General features: G+C 49.4%; 1 protein-coding gene across 1 annotated transcript in view; it reads left to right on the top strand.

The window, feature by feature from the left end:
- Positions 1-6,000, top strand: part of DDRGK1 (DDRGK domain containing 1) — a 33,455-nt gene that overhangs the window by 508 nt on the left and 26,947 nt on the right. The gene's annotated exons all lie outside the window — the stretch shown is intronic.

Raw genomic sequence — 6,000 nt, 5'->3', positions numbered from 1 at the left:
GATTTTAGGGGGTCCCGAGGGGTTTTGGGGTGTCCCGGGGAGGGCTCCGGGGGTGTCCCGGCTTCTTAGCTCCCCCCTCCGTCCGGGCTGCCCCGCAGGCCGCGGGGTGGGGGCGCCGAGGCCTAGGGCCGCTGCTGTTGGGGGTTCCCGGCCTGAGGCGGCCCCCAGGGTGAGGGGCGCCGGGTAGGAAGTCTGAGTTCTCGGTCGGGGGTTTTGCCACGGGCTTTGGGAGTGGGAAGGTGTTCTTGAGGTTCCTGCAGATGAGGGGGGAATGGAGAGCAGATCCCGAAGGCTCGGGATCAGGGATGGAGGCCTGTCACGAATGGTGTCCCCAGGGTTCTGTACTTAAGTGTTTGTAACGTGTTTAGCACAGACTTGGACAAAGGGTCGATGCTCCCGCAGCAATTTCGCTGAGGAGACAAAACAAGGAATCGCCGATGTCTCAGAGGGTTGTGCCCCCCTTCAGAGGGACTTTGACAGGCAGGAGAGAGGGCCAGAAAGAAACCTTTTGAAGTTAAGCACAGCGCGGTTCAGGGTCCTGCACGGGGGGAGGAACAACCCTGAGCACTGGCGGACTCTGGGGTCTGCCTTCATGGGAAGGACCTGGGTGTCCTGGTCACAGCGAGCTGTCCCCGAGCCAGCAGCGTTCCCTTGTGCCAAGAAGGCCAAGGGGATCCTGGAATGCGAGCATTTCCAGCTGGTCAGGGAGTGACCCTGCCCCTCTGCTCAGCCCTGGGAGGCACATCCCGGGTGCTGTGTCCAGCTCTGGCTCCTCAGACAGGAAGGACCTGCAGTGGGTCCAGCAGAGACTGTGAGGATGATGAAGGAGCTGGAGCATCCCCTGACCAGGAAAGGCTGAGGGAACTGAGACTTCACCCATGTCCATCAGTGTCTGCAGGGAGGGCTCAGAGCTGGGCCCAGGCACAACAGGAACAGGCAGGAACTGATGTCCAGGAAGCTCCACCTGAACATGAGGAATAATTTCTTTACTGGGAGCACTGGAAAAGCTTGCCCAGAGAGGGAGGGTGCAGAGTCTACAGATTCCAGAGCTATTCCAGAGCTGTCTGGACTCAATCCTGTGTCATGTCCCACTTCTGCTCCTTTTCCACCTCACCCAGTGCAGTCCTGGCATTGTGGGAAGCAGGTGGATGATGCAGCACCTCCAGCCCTGTGTCACTGCTGAGCAGTGTTAGATCAGAGAATCATCTGGGCTGGGGAAAAAAAAAACAACTTTAAAATCACTGAGTCCAACCATAACCAATACTGCCAATTCCACTGTGGTGGAAGTGACCTTGTGTGGGTGGGAATTGAGTGTTGTGGGAAGGAGTCAGGTGTGGCTGTGAACTCACTGACCTTGTCGTGTTCTCACAGTGGAAGGAGTGAGGTTGTTTGGCTGCCAGGTGTCAAATTAAGGTGTTTAGCCAGGACAAGCTAAACTCCACAGATTTTGGGGATAATGGGGTGTTTTGGGCTTAGAATTTGTATTATTTTTCTTTTGGGGGGAGTTGCTTTGATAATTTTTAATTAAGAGGAAAATCCACCACATCTTTAGTACAAACACAGTCAGTGCAGTACTGTGCTGGTAAGGGATCTGTGTTAAAAGCAGATTTCAGTGATAATAATTAAATTTTCCAAAACAGTCCTCACACACCTGTGTTTCCACAGACCTGGTCTAAATCTTTCTCTTGGAATGGTTTAGGAACTGATGCAATTTCATTGAATTCCTATGAACAAAGAGATGAACTTTTGGTAAAAGTGAGGGATGCACGTCCTGGAGAAATACATAATTTCCTGTGCTTCACTCCTGTCATGATTTCAATAAATCAGGGGCTGTGGGGCTTGAGAGGATTTCTTTTCTTTTCAAGCATTCAAAGTTCTAAATGGAGCCCAAACATTTGTTTTAAATAGTATGAATTATTTAAAAAAATAATAAAAAAGCTTTAATACTGATTTCGAGCAAATTGGTTAAAGTTCACTTACATTCAGGACAATTTAATCATGTTGAAGCCTTTTTCAGTGGTAACTTTTTGACACTTCCAACTTGGTCATGCTTTTTTTTACTGTGGTTTTTAGATATTTTTTACTGTAATATATTGTTTTCTGTCATGATAAAACCCTTCACAGAATTTCAGCTGCTGGGGATGACTTTGTTCTCTGTACACAACAGAAGTTATTCCTCAGAACCACTGGGACTGTGGTGTGTTTAATAGCCACAAAATTTAGTTTTAAGCAGGAATTTGCTTTCCTATTCCATTTGCTTAGGTGGAAAATGGAAGTTGCCACAATTCTGCCAATAAATCCGTGTTGCCACCTGGAAAGGACTTGAAACAAAGAACATTGGACCTAAAGAAGTGGTGGGAGCTCTCACCTTTTCTTGTTAACATGCAATGATTGGGGCAGCAGTTTTCTTTTGTGTTATCTTGTGGAAATTGGCTTTTAAAAATGTTCAAGGCTTGGCTGCTTTAGGGAGCTGAGGATCAGGAGAGGTAAATCCTGTACTTTTGTATTTCCTTTCAAAGGTCACTGTTGTTTCAGCAGGATCATGCCTGGACATGTTCTACTGAAAATGAAAAAAAAGAAGTGTTATTTCTGGATTTTACACGTGGTTGCCATCTCTCTTTGTGATAACCTGCGCTGGGCCAAAGCACCTCCCCAGGGAGCTGCCACCCATTGAATTTTGAATCCCTTTTTGAATTTCAGAGGTTTTGCCTGGAGGCAGAAGGTGCTGGATGGTGGCACCAGGTGTGAGGCTGCAGCAGGTGGAGCTCTGTCCCTCCAGACCTGCCAGCCCAGGTGTCACCTGCTCATCTGATGGAACTGAGAGGAAGGTGCTGTGATGAGCAAGGGGCTGCTTCTCTAGAAAAGCATCTCTGCTGTAAGCAAAAGTTTGCACAATTTCGTGAAGGGGCAGATTTCTACCTGGAGAGTGTGAAATGATTCCATGGGGTTTTTTGCAGTGGTGATTCACATCCAGTGAAGGAGAGATTTCTGCTTGCAGGGCCTGGTTCTGTTGTCTCTCCCCTTTGGGAAGGAGACACAACCAGAATCTCAGAGCTGCCGCTGTGCCCTGGCTGACAAGTCAGCTGAAATAATCTCCTGCCTGCACTGATGCTTCCTGAACACTGAGGAAGAGCTGCTGTGCCCAGCACAAAAATATTCTTGGGTTCTGAGGGCTGAGTCACACCCTGGAGACCACAGCTTCAACTACAGACTGAGCCCACTGTGTCCATTTCCCAGACAGCTGTTGAGTGTTTTGTTTGTACTGCCTGTTAATTTGAGGGGTTGATCTCATTAATTCAGTCTGGCCTGCCAATCTGCAAAGCTTATGGATGGCTTGTCTCACCTCTTTAATGCTGGCCATTAGTTTTCACTCAGATGGCTGTGGATCAAGGCTAATTAGTGCTCGTGTGACTAATCTCTGCATGATCTGACTAGCCTGGGGTGCCACTGCTGAGACCTCTGCAGCTCCAGGAAAGTGAAGAGATGTGTCCAGATAAATGCAGCAGCCAAACCCCGCCCTCTGCTGCGGGAGGAGGTGAAAAAGAATCCCAGCAGGGCCAGACCCCCGAGCAAATCGTTCTTGAGCTCGGGGAAGAGTGATTTTTAAGTGTGTCCTCTGTTCTGTGAAGCCTCCCCTGTGTGTGGCATCAGTGTGTGACGCAGCTCAGGGGGAGGGAGAGCTGAACTTTAAGCGTTCTGCATCAAATGCTGTGTCTGGAGTCACGCAGGCAGAGCCCTGACCCCTGAGGGAGCAGGTCCAGATGTGTTACAGCAGAGCAAATGAGGATTTTCTCCTCGTCCTGCGAAGGACAGGGAGAAATGCAATGAGTACCATTCATGTTTTCCAAATCCCTGCCCTGTGAGTGCTTGGCAGGTGGGAGCTGTGGAATGCTGGAGTCAAAAAAAGTTGGAAAAGTTCTCTGAGATCATCCAGTCCAACCATTCACCCAGCACTACCAAGGCCACCACTGACCCATGTCCCTGAGTGCCACATCCACACAGTTTTGAGGTCCCCCAGGGATGGGGACTCCAGCACTGTCATGGGCAGCTGTGCCAGGCCTGGAGAGCCTGTAACATAAAGAAATTTTCCCCAATATCCAGCCTGAGCCTCCCCTGGCCCAGCCTGAGCTGTTCCCTCTCCTCCTGTCCCTGTTCCCTGGGAGCAGAGCCCGACCCCCCCGGCTGTCCCCTCCTGGCAGGGAGTTGTGCAGAGCCAGAAGGGCCCCCTGAGCCTCCTTTTCTCCAGGCTGAGCCCCTTTCCCAGCTCCCTCAGCCCCTCCTGGGGCTCCAGACCCTTCCCCAGCTCCGTTCCCTGCCCTGGACTCTCCAACCCCTCAAGATCTTTCTTTTTGGGAGGGGCCCAGAAGTGCCCCCAGCACTGGAGGTGACCCCGCGGTCCCAGCACAGGGGACGGGCACTGCCCTGGCTCTGCTGCCACAAGCCAAGTGCTGCTGGCTCATGTTCAGCCAGCTGTGTGCTGCTGAAAAGAATCTGCACTCAGGAGAAATATTTTAGGGAATGGAAGGAAGGAAAAAACTTCATTGAAACATTTCCTACTAAATGACAATTCACAGTGGCTTGGTGTCTTCTGTCAATGTGCACATTTTAGAGATGTGACAAATACTGTCCAATAGCTGCCCTGTGTGTTTGACCATGATATGGGTCAGGTTTGGTGGGGTTTAGTGCATCCTGAGCCCAGTCCACACTGGTCACTTGGAGGAATTACTGAGTCTTCTGCAGAGAATTAAATAGAGAAAAGCAGAGAGCTTGGTTCACATATTTTTCCCTGTGAGGGTTGAGCTCTTCGGTTTGAAATAAATACACGGCTTATAAATAGATTCCTCTTTCATAAAATGCAAAGCAGTCTCTGTTTCACAGGACAACAGGAACCAAAACCAGAATGAATGAGTGCTGGAACTGCACAGCTGAGCTGCTGGGCAGGACCATCTTGGGAATTACTGAAGCTTGCAGGTGAAAGGATGCTGAGGTTTGAATTGCAGCATATCTCAAGGACTTAGGAAGGGAAATACTGCATTTGTACAAAAAGCTTTTTGCAGAGCTTTTTTGGCATTTATCAGTGTCCAAGAAGTTGCTCTGCTGCTCTGCTTCTTTGGGAAATGTTTCCTGTAGCATTCCAAATAAGCTGTGAGTGGGACTGGGCAAGCCTTGATGGCATTTCTGGAGCCTGCACTCTGATTTCTCACAGCCCTGTTCTGTCTGCAGGGCTGGATGGGACAGGAGGGTGACAGCAGTGTGGCAGGGTGGTGACTCAGTTCCAAATGTCACAGTGTGTTGGGGCTGGAGTTGTGGGGGCCTGTTGGCATCCCTGTGACATCTCTGCTGTGCAGCCCTGCCGAGCTCGGGGCTGCAGCTGTGTCCTTATCGGCCCCAAAGTCAGCGCTTTTTGAAGGCTGAGATACCCGAGGTGAGCTGCAGGCACACCTGTGGTGCTGCATAGGTTCAGATAACAAATCCCTTTTTCTGATGGGAGATATGCTAATAGGAGTTGTTTTAGGAAGGCATTGTTTGGATCAGGGGATGCTGCAGACTTGGCACAGTGTGCAGAGTGTTTTGTGCTCCTGCTGGGACACAATATAAACCAGCAGATCACAAAATAGACGTGTCCTGAGTTGGAGTGAGTAGTTCTGCAGTTTTCCAGGAGACCATTTGAATATTTGCCTGAGTTAAGGCTTGAAAGTTAATACTTTGCAGGATTGAGCAGATAACAAATATTGGTTAGGCTTATCAGCAGAATATGCAAAGCAGGTATCAAGGATGATGATATTTTGCCATTACCTTTTTTTATTTTTTTGCACTGCTGCCATAGTTAAAAGCAACAGGGAGCCTCAAAAAAACCCCAAAAACCAAAACAAAATCTGAGAGTTTTTTATGGAAAACAACTGAAATGAACCCGCTGGTCAATTCCATCCTCCCAGCTGCTCCTGTTGGGATATTCTTCATTTGCCAGATCTTAATTAGTAACTGCAGCATATGCAGAGA

Source organism: Parus major, chromosome 4, assembly GCF_001522545.3.
Source record: "Parus major isolate Abel chromosome 4, Parus_major1.1, whole genome shotgun sequence".
NCBI lineage: Eukaryota > Metazoa > Chordata > Aves > Passeriformes > Paridae > Parus > Parus major.
Note: the sequence above shows the minus strand (reverse complement) of the source record. Positions and strands in the feature narration are given on the sequence as shown.